The sequence below is a fragment of the Dreissena polymorpha genome, chromosome 10, assembly GCF_020536995.1.
Source record: "Dreissena polymorpha isolate Duluth1 chromosome 10, UMN_Dpol_1.0, whole genome shotgun sequence".
Lineage (NCBI taxonomy): Eukaryota > Metazoa > Mollusca > Bivalvia > Myida > Dreissenidae > Dreissena > Dreissena polymorpha.
The window spans coordinates 30,970,932-30,987,223 of record NC_068364.1 but is presented as its reverse complement, the minus strand read 5'-3'; the positions used below and the strand labels follow the sequence as shown (position 1 = coordinate 30,987,223).

Below are 16,292 nucleotides of genomic sequence, written 5' to 3'. Positions count from 1 at the left end.
TTGTCAGAGGACAGCACGCTCGACTATTCGAGTGCTTGACAGTATAATGTAAGCCATCATGGGGTAATTGTTCAAATTATTCAATAGGGTCAAGGAAATAGTTCAGGTATATTTTCCACAATCTATTGAACATTTGTAAAGACATAAAACAAACTAATAAGATTTTATTTCAAGTTTGATAGCAATAGCTTGGGTGGGAAGTTTGGACAGTCCTTCAAAAATAAAAATAAAAATTTGGGGGGGGGGGTGAGAGGGGGGTATAATGTGGGGTGTGGTCATTTATTACATGATCTTTCAAAAATAAAAAAATAAAAAAAATGGGGGGAGGGTGGGGGCAGGGATTCTGGGTTGGGGCGTGGGGTATTGTTTGGATGGAAGCCATTGTGGTATTCAGGTAAGTGTTGTTTCGTCAAAGTATTAATAAAATCTGATCAAAAATAATGAAGTTATAACAATTTAACTAAAATTTACTCTTGACCTTGAGAGTCAAGGTCATTGAAAGGTCAAGGTCAAAATGAACTTGGCAGGTACAGTACCCTCATGATAGTAATAAAATATTTGAAGTTTGAAAGCCATAGCTTTGATACTTTAGAAGTCAAGTGGATCAAAGCGCCTTATTTAATAAAATATTCAGTTTCTAAGACAAAAAAGGGCCATAATGCATGTTGGTAAAGAAGTTTGCAAAATATTAAAGCAATATGTCAAGGGACATTGCAAATATTTGGGGTGGTGCGCAAACTTTAACATTTGCACGCTAACGGGAACGCAAACACCGACGCTGGGGTGAGTAGGATAGCTCCACTATATATATTTCATATATAATAGTCGAGCTTAAAATTGCCCAATGGCTGTTCAAAAAAATCAAAATTGAAAATTTCCAATTTTTTTAATTTTTTTATTTAGACAGTTTTAGTTATATAATATATTGACGTCTTTGTATGCATATGTATAAGAAAATGTGAAGTTGGAAATAAAGACTCTGTTTTATTTTACAACATGCAAAAAACAACAATTAATCCAGTCATCAAACCATTATTGCAAATAATAATATCATTTCAAAAATAAATACATTTTTTGAGAAAAAATATATCTTATGTTCAATCAAATTAAATATATGGATAAAGCATTAACCATACAAAACAAATTATGTCAAATGTGTTCAATACACATCAAACTTTGTACAAAACAACAATTCAAGGTGTGAAATCAAACCAGAAACAAATGCATCACCTCTTTTTAAGAGTAATTAAATTCATCTGCCAACAGCAATTTCACACCTACCAGTATAGACAGCAATTAGTTCACACATTCAGGCTTTGATGTCAACATTCACTAATTTTTGACAGAGTTTTTCAATCACTATATATTAACCAACATTATTATTTTCAAACACCATAAACAATTAAGGAAAAAATACAATAAGATTCAATTAAACAACACATTATTTGAACATTCACATATTAAATCACATTTTTGATAAAAAGAAGATATACAATATTGATGTACCTAGCCTGTGCTATGGACAAGAAGCTACATTCTAGAAAACATAAACAATAGATGAAAATCAGTGGCGACCTATTTCTTGGTACATACTATGTGCTGGTGTATTTCTCTACTAGCACTAGCCTGTGCTATGGACAAGGAGCTACATTCTAGAAAACATAAACAATAGATGAAAATCAGTGGCGACCTATTTCTTGGTACATACTATGTGCTGGTGTATTTCTCTACTAGCACTAGCCTGTGCCTTGGACAAGGAGCTACATTCTACAAAACATAAACTATGGATGTACATCAGTGGCTACCTACTTCTTGGTACATACTATGTGCTGGTGTATTTCTCTACTAGCAATAACCTGTGCCTGGGACAAGGGGCTACATTCTACAATACAGAAACTATAGATGAACATCAGTGGCTACCTACTTCTTGGTACATACTAAGTGCTGGTGTATTTCTCTACTAGCACTAGCCTGTGCCTCAGACAAGGGGCTACATTCTACAATACATAAACTATAGATGGACATCAGTGGCTACCTACTTCTTTGTACATACTATGTGCTGGTGTATTTCTCTACTAGCACTAGCCTGTGCTATGGACAAGGAGCTACATTCTACAAAACATAAACTATGGATGAAAATCAGTGGCGACCTATTTCTTGGTACATACTATGTGCTGGTGTATTTCTCTACTAGCACTAGCCTGTGCTATGAACAAGGAGCTACATTCTACAAAACATAAACTATAGATGTACATCAGTGGCTACCCACTTCTTGGTACATACTATGTGCTGGTGTATTTCTCTACTAGCAATAACCTGTGCTATGGACAAGGGGCTACATTCTACAATACAGAAACTATAGATGGACATCAGTGGCGACCTACTTCTTGGTACATACTATGTGCTGGTGTATTTCTCTACTAGCACTAGCCTGTGCTATGGACAAGGGGCTACATTCTTCAATACAAAAACTATGTATGTACATCAGTGGCTACCTACTTCTTGGTACATACTATGTGCTGGTGTATTTCTCTACTAGCACTAGCCTGTGCCTTGGACAAGGGGCTACATTCTACAATACAGAAACTAAGGATGGACATCAGTGACTACCTACTTCTTGGTACATACTATGTTCTCGTGTATTTCTCTACTAGCACTAGCCTGTGCCTGGGACAAGAGGCTACATTCTACAATACAGAAACTAAGGATGGACATCAGTGACTACTTACTTCTTGGTTCATACTATGTGCTGGTGTATTTCTCTACTAGCACTAGCCTGTGCCTGGGACAAGGAGCTACATTCTACAATACAGAAACTAAGGATCAACACCAGTGGCTACCTACTTCTTGGTACATACTATGTGCTGGTGTATTTCTCTACTAGCACTAGCCTGTGCCTTGGACAAGGAGCTACATTCTACAATACAGAAACTAAAGATGGACATCAGTGGCTACCTACTTCTTGGTACATACTATGTGCTGGTGTATTTCTCTACTAGCACTAGCCTGTGCTATGGACAAGGGGCTACATTCAACAATACAGAAACAATAGATGAAAATCAGTGGCTACCTATTTCTTGGTACATACTATGTGCTGGTGTATTTCTCTACAAGCACTAGCCTGTGCCTTGGACAAGGAGCTACATTCTACAATACAGAAACTAAGGATGGACATCAGTGACTACCTACTTCTTGGTACATACTATGTGCTGGTGCATTTCTCTACTAGCACTAGCCTATGCCTGGGACAAGGGGCTACATTCTACAATACAGAAACTATAGATGAACATCAGTGGCTACCTACTTCTTGGTACATACTATGTGCTGGTGTATTTCTCTACTAGCACTAGCCTATGCCTGGGACAAGGGGCTACATTCTACAATACAGAAACTATGGTTGAACATCAGTGGATACCTACTTCTTGGTACATACTATGTGCTGGTGTATTTCTCTACAAGCACTAGCCTGTGTCTGGGACAAGGAGCTACATTCTACAAAACAGAAACTAAGGATAGACATCAGTGGCGACCTACTTCTTGGTACATACTTTGTGCTGGTGTATTTCTCTACTAGCACTAGCCTGTGCCTTGGACAAGGAGCTACATTCTACAAAACAAAAACTATGGAAGGACATCAGTGACTACCTACTTCTTGGTACATACTATGTGCTGGTGCATTTCTCTACTAGCACTAGCCTGTGCTATGGACAAGGGGCTACATTCTACAATACAGAAACTATAGATGAACATTAGTGGCTACCTACTTCTTGGTACATACTATGTGCTGGTGTATTTCTCTACTAGCACTAGCCTGTGCTATGGACTAGGAACTACATTCTACAAAACATAAACTATAGATGGATATCAGTGGCGACCTACTTCTTGGTACATACTATGTGCTGGTGTATTTCTCTACTAGCACTAGCCTATGTCTGGGACAAGGAGCTATATTCTACAATACATAAACTATAGATGGTTATCAGTGGCTACCTACTTCTTGGTACATACTATGTGCTGGTGTATTTCTCTACAAGCACTAGCCTGTGCCTGAGACAGGGAGGTACATTCTACAATACAGAAACTGTGGATAGACCTCATTGGCTACCTACTTCTTGGTACATACTATGTGCTGGTGTATTTCTCTACTAGCACTAGCCTGTGCTATGGACAAGGGGCTACATTCTACAATACAGAAACTATGGATTGACATCAATGGCTACCTTTTTCTTGGTACATAGTATGTGCTGGGGTATTTCTCTACTAGCACTAGCCTGTGCCTCAGACAAGGGGCTTCATTCTACAATACAGAAACTATGGATGGACATCAGTGGCTACCTACTTCTTGGTACATACTATGTGCTGGTGTATTTCTCTACTAGCACTAGCCTGTGCCTGGGACAAGGAGCTACATTCTACAATACAGAAACTATGGATGGTTATCAGTGGCTACCTACTTCTTGGTACATACTATGTGCTGGTGTATTTCTCTACTAGCACTAGCCTGTGCCTTGGACAAGGAGCTACATTCTACAAAACATAAACTATAGATGAACATCAGTGACTACCTACTTCTTGGTTCATACTATGTGCTGGTGTATTTCTCTACTAGCACTAGCCAGTGCCTGGGACAAGGGGCTACATTCTACAATACAGAAACTAAGGATGGACATCAGTGGCTACCTACTTCTTGGTACATACTATGTGCTGGTGTATTTCTCTACTAGCACTAGCCTGTGCTATGGACAAGGAGCAACATTCTACAAAACAAAAACTATAGATGAAAATCAGTGGCTACCTACTTCTTGGTACATACTATGTGCTGGTGTATTTCTCTACAAGCACTAGCCTGTGCCTTGGACAAGGAGCTACATTCTACAATACAGAAACTAAGGATGGACATCAGTGGTTACCTACTTCTTGGTACATACTATGTGCTGGTGTATTTCTCTACAAGCACTAGCCTGTGCCTGGGACAAGGAGCTACATTCTACAATACAGAAACTATAGATGGACATCAGTGACTACCTACTTCTTGGTTCATACTATGTGCTGGTGTATTTCTCTACTAGCACTAGCCTGTGCTATGGACAAGGGGCTACATTCTACAATACAGAAACTATGGATGGACATCAGTGGCTACCTACTTCTTGGTACATACTATGTGCTGGTGTATTTCTCTACTAGCACTAGCCTGTGCCTGGGACAAGGAGCTACATTCCACAATACAGAAACTATGGATGGTTATCAGTGGCTACCTACTTCTTGGTACATACTATGTGCTGGTGTATTTCTCTACTAGCACTAGCCTGTGCCTTGGACAAGGAGCTACATTCTACAAAACATAAACTATAGATGAACATCAGTGACTACCTACTTCTTGGTTCATACTATGTGCTTGTGTATTTCTCTACTAGCACTAGCCAGTGCCTGGGACAAGGGGCTACATTCTACAATACAGAAACTAAGGATGGACATCAGTGGCTACCTACTTCTTGGTACATACTATGTGCTGGTGTATTTCTCTACTAGCACTAGCCTGTGCTATGGACAAGGAGCTACATTCTACAAAACAAAAACTATAGATGAAAATCAGTGGCTACCTACTTCTTGGTACATACTATGTGCTGGTGTATTTCTCTACAAGCACTAGCCTGTGCCTTGGACAAGGAGCTACATTCTACAATACAGAAACTAAGGATGGACATCAGTGGTTACCTACTTCATGGTACATACTATGTGCTGGTGTATTTCTCTACAAGCACTAGCCTGTGCCTGGGACAAGGAGCTACATTCTACAATACAGAAACTATAGATGGACATCAATGACTACCTACTTCTTGGTTCATACTATGTGCTGGTGTATTTCTCTACTAGCACTAGCCTGTGCTATGGACAAGGGGCTACATTCTACAATACAGAAACTAAGGATCAACACCAGTGGCTACCTACTTCTTGGTACATACTATGTGCTGGGGTATTTCTCTACTAGCACTAGCCTGTGCCTGGGACAAGGAGCTACATTCTACAATACAGAAACTATGGATGGTTATCAGTGGCTAACTACTTCTTGGTACATACTATGTGCTGGTGTATTTCTCTACTAGCACTAGCCTGTGTCTGGGACAATAAGCTACATTCTACAATACAGAAACTATGGATGGACATCAGTGACTACCTACTTCTTGGTACATACTATGTGCTGGTGTATTTCTCTACTAGCACTAGCCTGTGCCTGGGACAAGGAGCTACATTCTACAAAACAAAAACTATAAATGAAAATCAGTGGCTACCTACTTCTTGGTACATACTATGTGCTGGTGTATTTCTCTACTAGCACTAGCCTGTGCTATGGACAAGGGGCTACATTCTACAATACAGAAACAATAGATGAAAATCAGTGGCTACCTATTTCTTGGTACATACTATGTGCTGGTGTATTTCTCTACTAGCACTAGCCTGTGCTATGGACAAGGGGCTACATTCTACAATACAGAAACAATAGATGAAAATCAGTGGCTACCTATTTCTTGGTACATACTATGTGCTGGTGTATTTCTCTACTAGCACTAGCCTGTGCCTGGGACAAGGAGCTACATTCTACAATACAGAAACTATGGATGGTTATCAGTGGCTACCTACTTCTTGGTACATACTATGTGCTGGTGTATTTCTCTACTAGCACTAGCCTGTGTCTGGGACAATAAGCTACATTCTACAATACAGAAACTATGGATGGACATTAGTGACTACCTACTTCTTGGTACATACTATGTGCTGGTGTATTTCTCTACTAGCACTAGCCTGTGCCTGGGACAAGGAGCTACATTCTACAAAACAAAAACTATAAATGAAAATCAGTGGCTACCTACTTCTTGGTACATACTATGTGCTGGTGTATTTCTCTACTAGCACTAGCCTGTGCTATGGACAAGGGGCTACATTCTACAATACAGAAACAATAGATGAAAATCAGTGGCTACCTATTTCTTGGTACATACTATGTGCTGGTGTATTTCTCTACTAGCACTAGCCTGTGCTATGGACAAGGGGCTACATTCTACAATACAGAAACAATAGATGAAAATCAGTGGCTACCTATTTCTTGGTACATACTATGTGCTGGTGTATTTCTCTACAAGCACTAGCCTGTGCCTGGAACAAGAAACTACATTATACAATACAGAAACTATGGAAGGACATCAGTGACTACCTACTTCTTGGTACATACTATGTGCTGGTGTATTTCTCTACTAGCACTAGCCTGTGCCTGGGACAAGGAGCTACATTCTACAAAACAAAAACTATAGATGAAAATCAGTGGCTACCTACTTCTTGGTACATACTATGTGCTGGTGTATTTCTCTACTAGCACTAGCCTGTGCCTGGGACAAGGAGCTACATTCTACAATACAGAAACTATGGTTGAAAATCAGTGACTACCTACTTCTTGGTACATACTATGTGCTGGTGTATTTCTCTACTAGCACTAGCCTGTGCCTGGGACAAGGAGCTACATTCTACAATACAGAAACTATGGTTGAAAATCAGTGACTACCTACTTCTTGGTACATACTATGTGCTGGTGTATTTCTCTACAAGCACTAGCCTGTGCCTGGAACAAGAAACTACATTATACAATACAGAAACTATGGAAGGACATCAGTGACTACCTACTTCTTGGTACATACTATGTGCTGGTGTATTTCTCTACTAGCACTAGCCTGTGCCTGGAACAAGAAACTACATTATACAATACAGAAACTATGGAAGGACATCAGTGACTACCTACTTCTTGGTACATACTATGTGCTGGTGTATTTCTCTACTAGCACTAGCCTGTGCCTGGGACAAGAGGCTACATTCTACAATACAGAAACAATAGATGAAAATCAGTGGCTACCTACTTCTTGGTACATACTATGTGCTGGTGTATTTCTCTACTAGCACTAGCCTGTGCCTGGGACAAGGAGCTACATTCTACAAAACAAAAACTATAGATGAAAATCAGTGACTACCTACTTCTTGGTACATACTATGTGCTGGTGTATTTCTCTACTAGCACTAGCCTGTGCCTGGGACAAGGAGCTACATTCTACAAAACAAAAACTATAGATGTACATCATTGGCTACCTACTTCTTGGTACATACTATGTGCTGGTGCATTTCTCTACTAGCACTAGCCTGTGCTATGGACAAGGGGCTACATTCTACAATACAGAAACTATAGATTGACATCAGTGGCGACCTACTTCTTGGTACATACTATGTGCTGGTGCATTTCTCTACTAGCACTAGCCTGTGCTATGGACAAGGGGCTACATTCTACAATACAGAAACTATAGATGAACATCATTGGCTACCTACTTCTTGGTACATACTATGTGCTGGTGTATTTCTCTACTAGCACTAGCCTGTGCCTTGGACAAGGGGCTACATTCTACAATACAGAAACTATGGATGGACATCAGTGGCTACCTACTTCTTGGTACATACTATGTGCTGGTGTATTTCTCTACTAGCACTAGCCTGTGCCTTGGACAAGGAGCTATATTCTACAAAACATAAACTATAGATGAACATCAGTGGCTATCTTCTTCTTGGTACACACTATGTGCTGGTGTATTTCTCTACTAGCACTAGCCTGTGCTATGGACAAGGAGCTACATTCTACAATACAGAACCTATGGATGGACATCAGTGGCGACCTACTTCTTGGTACATACTATGTGCTGGTGTATTTCTCTACTAGCACTAGCCTGTGCCTGAGACAAGGAGCTACATTCTACAATACAGAAACTATGGATGGACATCAGTGGCTACCTACTTCTTGGTACATACTATGTGCTGGTGTATTTATCTTCTAGAAGTAGCCAGTGCCTGGGACAAGGAGCTACATTGTACAAAACATAAACTATAGATGGACATCAGTGGCGACCTATTTCTTGGTTCATACTAAGTGCTGGTGTATTTCTGTACTAGCACTAGCCTGTGCTATGGACAAGGGGCTACATTCTACAAAACATAAACTATAGATGGACATCAGTGGCTACCTACTTCTTGGTTAATACTATGTGATGGTGTATTTCTCTACTAGCACTAGCCTGTGCCTGGGACAAGGAGCTACATTGTACAAAACATAAACTATAGATGGACATCAGTGGCGACCTATTTCTTGGTTCATACTAAGTGCTGGTGTATTTCTGTACTAGCACTAGCCTGTGCTATGGACAAGGGGCTACATTCTACAATACAGAAACTAAGGATGGACATCAGTGGCTACCTACTTCTTGATTAATACTATGTGATGGTGTATTTCTCTACTAGCACTAGCCTGTGCCTGGGACAAGGAGCTACATTGTACAAAACATAAACTATAGATGGACATCAGTGGCGACCTACTTCTTGGTACATACTATGTGCTGGTGTATTTCTCTACTAGCACTTGCTTGTGACTAGGATAAGGTAATACAGTCTTCAATACAGAAACGATTGATGAGCAGCAGTGGCTACCTACTTCTTGGTACATACTGTGTGCTGGTGTATTCATCTAAAAGCAAAAGTTTGTGTCTGGGACAAGATGCTATATTCTACAAAACAGAAACTATGGATGAACATCAGTGGCTTACTTTTTGTTGGTACATACTATGTGCTTGTGTATTTTTCTACCAGCACTAACATGTGCTATGGACAAGGGGCTACAGTCTACAAAACAGAAACTTAAGACGGATATCAGTGGCTACCAAGTTCTTGGTACATACTATGTGGTGGTGCATTTCTCTACTAGCCTGTGCTAGGACAAGAAGCTACATTCTACAAAACAGAAACTATGGATGGACATCAGTGGCTACCCACTTCTTGGTACATACTATGTGCTGGTGCATTTTTCTACTAGCACAAGCCTGTGCCTGGGACAAGGAGCTACAATCTACAAAACAGAAACTATTGATTGACATCAGTGGTTTCTACTTCTTGGTATGGACACATCTGTATAAATGTGACTCTTAAAATTGTGAGCTCAAAAGTCAATACTGATTACAACCAGATGAATGAAATTAAACTTTATGAATTCTGGAGAAGAAGCTTCAGTCGCAAATCAATGATAGTCAAACAAAAACGTTTTGCCGTTAATAATGGCTTTCTGACTTGAATGTCTGGATAACAAATACATGCCAATATAATTCAGTCTTGTAGAGTTTTATATTACTTATATTCTTGTAGAATTTGTATATGCCTTGCCACATTTGCTTGAGAAATGTAATCTGAATTTCTATGACTGACCTTTTAAGAAATAAACAGATGTGTTCTCACAAGTAACAATGCATATCCAATAGGGACAAATATGGTATATCACATAGAGAAAAGAAAAACCCATGATTCACTGGTAAACACCATGAGAATATCAACAGAAATTAATACATGTTGTGTAGACCTTGTGACTGTGGGTTAGGATTGACAAACATATACTCATAATACATACTGGTAAACATTTATTTATTGTACAGATAGATTGTGAATGTAGCTGTTAGGTAGTTCAGTTGAATAAGACTAGCACAGGTAGCTTACTAAGTTACTACGGCAATAAGTAAATTAAACAGTTATTTTTATGGAGGTTTTCAAGCATCAAGTCAATGAATTTAACTTACCGTAAAAATCCAGTCATAAGTCGAGATTTTTTTCCTGAAAAATTTGATAAAATTCACAGTCTCGACTTATGAGGTCGTCGATGAAAAAAAATGATGACATTCTATCAAGATCGATCCCCGCGGTAATAAATGGTTAAAGTTGTTGTATAGAAAACTTGTTGAAATACGACACACAAAATGTGTTCTTTTAACTGATACTTACCAATTAATATAACCACAGTTTGCCGCAACATTTCCCTCGTTTTTATTTTCATAGTTTAATCCAAAGTTTTCATGTTAGCAGGTGTTTTTTACAACTGAACGTGTGAACAAAACAGTGCTTTTTTTCATTCAAAATCAGGTCCGGTAACCAGACCCAATGGAAAAAAGTATATATTTTTCCCAAATGGGAGCTAAAAATTCCCAATGGAACAAAAAAAAAATTGTTTTTTTTTTAGATCAATATTTTGTTCATCTCCCATCCATATAAGATCAACCTTAGTAAATATAATACTGGGCACACTTGTATCCTCAATTTTAAAGCATTTGTTAGCAAAACAACAACAACAATAATTTTCCAATTTTAGTCAAAACGCAGCGAATTTTCCCAATCCAAAGGGACCCGGCCCCAATCCCAAAATGGTGAAAAAAAACACTGCGAAAAGATCAAGTCATTTTTAAAGTCGAGCGAGAATTGGCAACCTGCGTGAATTGACAGTTTGACGTCATCAAAGGAAAGCTGCTTCCTGTCAAGAAGCCATAAAGCATCATCCTTCTCGCTGATAAAATAAGATTCCTTCAATTTGTGAAGCGACATGTTTAACCAATCGGGAGTTTGTTTTTTCACTGGTAATTGTCCAATAATGTTTGAGCACGTGCATAGATCCGCCTTTGAAACTGTTATGTAGAACAAAGGTGGAGTTAGCGGTTTATTGGTTATGTCAATCATTGTTATAAAAACGTGTTTTACCGAGGAACTAATCAATTGTTTTAATAGTCTAAGTAAAAGTACACAGATTTGGTTACAGTGATCACAGTGTGTCATCGGATTATAAGTTTGTGGATTATTACTAGTGTGGACAATTTAGTGCAAACTTTATAATAATAATATATTAATTTGACTAACATTTGATTTGTGAAAATGCCTGGAAAACGCAAACACCATGCGTATGACAATGCGTTTAAAATACGCGTGATAGAATTTGCAGAGCAATCAAATAATAATAGTGCTGCTGAACACGAGTTTGGTGTTTCATATGTCGTTGTTGTGTAAATTGCGATTTACATGTACCGGTATATACGTTCTGGTTTCCTATGTTGTTGATTTTGTTTTTATGTGGTTCATAAGGGTTATGGAGGTTTCGGTAAATGACAAGTTCGGTAAATTGATTTATATAGTAAAAGCCGTGGAGGTTTCGGTAAATTGATTTTATAGAGGAGGTGTACCTACAACGAGGTGTTAATGACACCTATTATCGGCTTACAATAACATTAGGGGCATTTATTTGCAAACTGTGGATTAATTTTGATGTACATTAATTGAGTTGTTTGGCACTTATTAATTTATCAGTTTAAATGTACGGACTTGATTTTATCAAATTAGAGATGTTTGCAAAGTGTTATTATTAATTATCCAGGCTTGCAACCTATTGATATTCTAATCGATGGAGGTAAATTATATATTAAAAGTTTATCTTTAGGTCATGATCGTTTTGTATTTTATATATGTTTTTAAACAATTAGTTGATAAAAACCTTAATTAAAGTGTATCAGTTAAAAATATAATAATGTGGCTCTTACAAGAGGTGGTCTCCACGTGGCAAGAGCTGGGCAACATATTCATTATGTTGGCAAACTACCTCATGTTTATATAATGGTTAAGTTTCGGTGGTTTAAAATACTAAGATCAAATATGTTTGTTTCTTATATAAATAAATTTCTCGCTTCTTTTTCCTACAATCAGGTCAGCACATAAGGTATTATTCTTAAAATAATCTAGATATGTATGTTTAGATCGTGAACATGCTTTAACACTGGTGGCCGAGTTTTTACATACACGACCAGTAACTTTCAAACTGTGAAATAAACAAACGTTTTCCTTCTTTAATCATGTTTACCAAAAAATACTGGTGGTGACATCAAAGGATGTTTGTTTGTGGTAAAAATAACATTATTATGTAATTGGGTAATTATAAAATTATCATGGTCATTGTCAAATAAGAAATGATCATCAGCCACATCAATGCCCTGGGACCATCCACAGCGGTCCACCACATGCTCGACGACGACGAATCTTGAAGGATGAACGACTGATATGGTTGAAATGTAACATTAAATTGAACAGTGTCGTACATGTATCTCATTTGTATTAGAAATGTAATTAAATTAAATCAGCATGCGGAAAATCTGAATGATAATAATGTGTCGTATTAATATTGTAGTGTGTCAAAAATGTATCTTATTAATATGTGATTACTCCCTCATTATTGTTTTAAATGACATGAAATATTCAAATATATATATTGTATCCATGTTTTACTTGTTGCTAAATAAAACGGATTACAAAGTAAATCAGTTATTATTTTTTATTGAACCGATTTGTTTAGGCAAAAAATGATATCAGTTATTTTGGCCGTAAAACCCATTGTTCCAGTGCAGTAGCCAGGTGCCTGTGTATTATGTTGATAAGATAATGATCATCACAGCAGCTTGCTATTACACAGTGTATTCATTCTGCTGGCGTTGTGTTAGATGTCATTTTTATCAGTTTTCAATTATGTGTATCTCTTCGCTTAAGGTAGCGCACCTCTAATGGGCACATATCCAAATATAATCTAAGTAATTTTTTTCTTAATCAGCATCATTTTACTGAACTACATGCAAATTTGTAGGTAGGCTTTCCATGCTTTTTAAAAAAATATAGCGATTTTTCAAAACCACCCCCACGCTCGGCTTTTGTCCAGTTTATTTTCACCCCTGGGGTATATAAAAGTTCCATAATTCATTCAAATTTCCAAATATGGGCATGCAGTTGGTGTGTACAGATGCTGTAAAGGTGTTTAAAGTTTAAACAAGATGAAATAAGTATTCTTTTACAGACATATATTTTTTACAATTTTTTATCTATGGAAGAGCGCCATGAAATGTAAGTGATTTCAGCCAAGTAAAAATTGGGTCGGTTAAAAACAAAGTGTCATAAAATTCAAAATAGTATCATTTAAGTCATATTCTAAACTTAGTTTTTATAGAAACACTATATACAGCAAAAATACCAAGAAATATACAGATTTACCGTTTACTTTTTGAAATAAAAATAAAAATGCAACATGCATGGTTTGTATTTTCAACAGTAAATCACCCAATTTCGCCATAACGTTGTTTAAATTTTAATAATTGAAGAATGTGCATAAAAATTGCAACATATTTAACAATAAATATAGCTTATATTCCATATTAAAACAAATTACGTTAGAAAATAAATAAAACGCATCGCAAAAAAGTATACGTCGTCTGCAGGATTCGAACCTGCGCGGGAATATCCCAAAATATTTCTAGTCTATCACCTTAAACACTAGGCTACGGCACCTAATAGTAGGCTCTTCAACCTTCGAAGAAATCGCGGGAAATCATTAGAGGTGCGCTACCTTAACTCAACGTTCAATGGCACGCGCACTTAACATAATTATAAAACATAACGCGTATCATTATATTACTTTTTATTTATTACGTACACGTATTAAATTTTATATATTGTTTTTTTCTTGTGTTTTTCTCAACCAGAAAGAAATAATAAAACATATAAATAAATATAAAATTCAACATGAAATCATTTTTATTAAATCATATTTTACAAGAAACTTTTTAAAATAGCATTAAACTTAATTGAAGAGCTTACATTGATTCCGCCATAAATCATTACTTCTTATTACTATTATGTTACTATTATGTTATTTAAATAAAAGCACCAATTAAAAAAAAACAACAGTATTGCGTTATTTAAATCATAAAATTAACCAAAAATTTCCTAACAGAATTCGTTTTTCAGAGGTAGCTCATTCATTTCCCTTAATTCTTTACCTTAGGCATAGCATTAATTACTCAACTCAAAATTAATCCACAGTTTGCAAATAAATGCCTCTAATGTTATTGTAAGCCTATAATAGGTATCATTAACACCTCGTTGTAGGTATACCTCCTCTGTAAAATCAATTTACCGAAACCTCCACGGCTTTTACTATATAAATCAATTTACCGAACTTGTCATTTACCGAAACCTCCAGCACCCGTTCATAATGATTTGCTTGTCTATATTTTTATATTATATTATTTTCGATTTCCTAAATATATTTCGTATTGATTATAATAAACAAATAAAAAAAATAAACAAACATTACAACACATGATTATACCTTTGTTGATTGGATTATTTGAAAAACCTGTTCAATCAGTGTTTACGCAGTTGACGAGGAACTGTCCGAATTACCATCTAGTTCGATTTCCGATTCACTTTGTCCAAAGCTTTGCAGACCAGTTGGCTGTGGCCTAGGAGCCGATAACCTATAAATATATCTAAATAGTTGTAATTTTCCCATTGTCGCTTAATGTTGTCATCTAAGTTAAATTTGAATTAAATCTTTAGTTCCCATGTTTTTAACTTTACGGGGCCCGATTCACGGAAGCTGACATATTGGGATCAGTAAAAATATTTCACATCTATTCTGGTAGTCGTTGTCGGCATTAATCGTTTATGACAGATCTATATGGATAGAATCTGCGTTGCGGTGGTTTCTCTTGTAATAAATGGGTATATTAATTTAAATTTAATATGATTTTAAGTGCTACCTAATTTGCGGGCAAAAGCCTTAAAGATGTCTATTTTAGTTTGCATATTTATTAGAAATAAAAACCTGCACATTTAAATAGACAACCCAGCTCCCAAAAGGTAATCCGTTTTTAGAGAAATTAACCAAAAACATTTTTTTTTATTTAGGCAATGTATATAAAAAACACTAGTCTTGTTTACAAACGTTTCAATATCAAGTTTAATGGTTGTTCACTTTTTAAATGAACAATATTTAAAATGTCTATCTTTAAAGCGGGTATATACGATTTTTATGTGTGCTGAATTGTAAAATATTGATACAAATATGTTATAATAACACACAATATGCAAGAAAAATGATACATTTAAGACGAATTTCATAAAATACAGCAAATACAAATTAGCGTCCCGAGCCGATTGTGACGAAGATAATTCGTAATTATTTTCCTACAATAACCGATGCATTCGTCTTTTTAGTAAGTGTTCGTGTGTCGTATGAATCGATATCGCTGCAGGAATTTCAAATGAACCGTTAAACTAAATTTAGATTCACATCGTACATGCATGATATACATGCTGGCGAATTCGGCTGTACAGCCTTTTTCGATTTCAGAATTAAATATCTGGCTTATTTAGCATTTTTCGACACATGTTCTTCTTAACTTTTATTTTAGTTTATATTGAAATATATGTATAATAAGTTTTTACACATTTTATATTAATAAATAAATATTTGACAAGATCGTATATACCCGCTTTAAAACCTCTTGAATAGATAAAAGTAACTGCGTTTAAAGTAAAATAAATGTTTAAATATGATCAATTTTATTATAAATTGTCGGGCATCT

The 16,292-nt window shown here is 36.6% G+C and overlaps 1 protein-coding gene across 4 annotated transcripts in view; it reads right to left on the bottom strand.

Annotated features, from left to right (window-relative positions):
* Positions 1–15,306, bottom strand: part of LOC127847634 (uncharacterized) — a 28,756-nt gene extending 13,450 nt beyond the window's left edge. For 3 of the 4 annotated variants that reach the window (XR_008034088.1, XM_052379675.1, XM_052379673.1), the window contains exon 1: positions 15,032–15,306. The gene's annotated coding sequence lies outside the window, so the exon portion shown is untranslated. Of the gene's footprint in view, positions 1–10,643; positions 10,678–15,031 lie in introns of all 4 variants that reach the window. The other variant, XM_052379674.1, reaches the window with a different exon arrangement.
* Between the last annotated feature and the right edge of the window lie 986 nt (positions 15,307–16,292).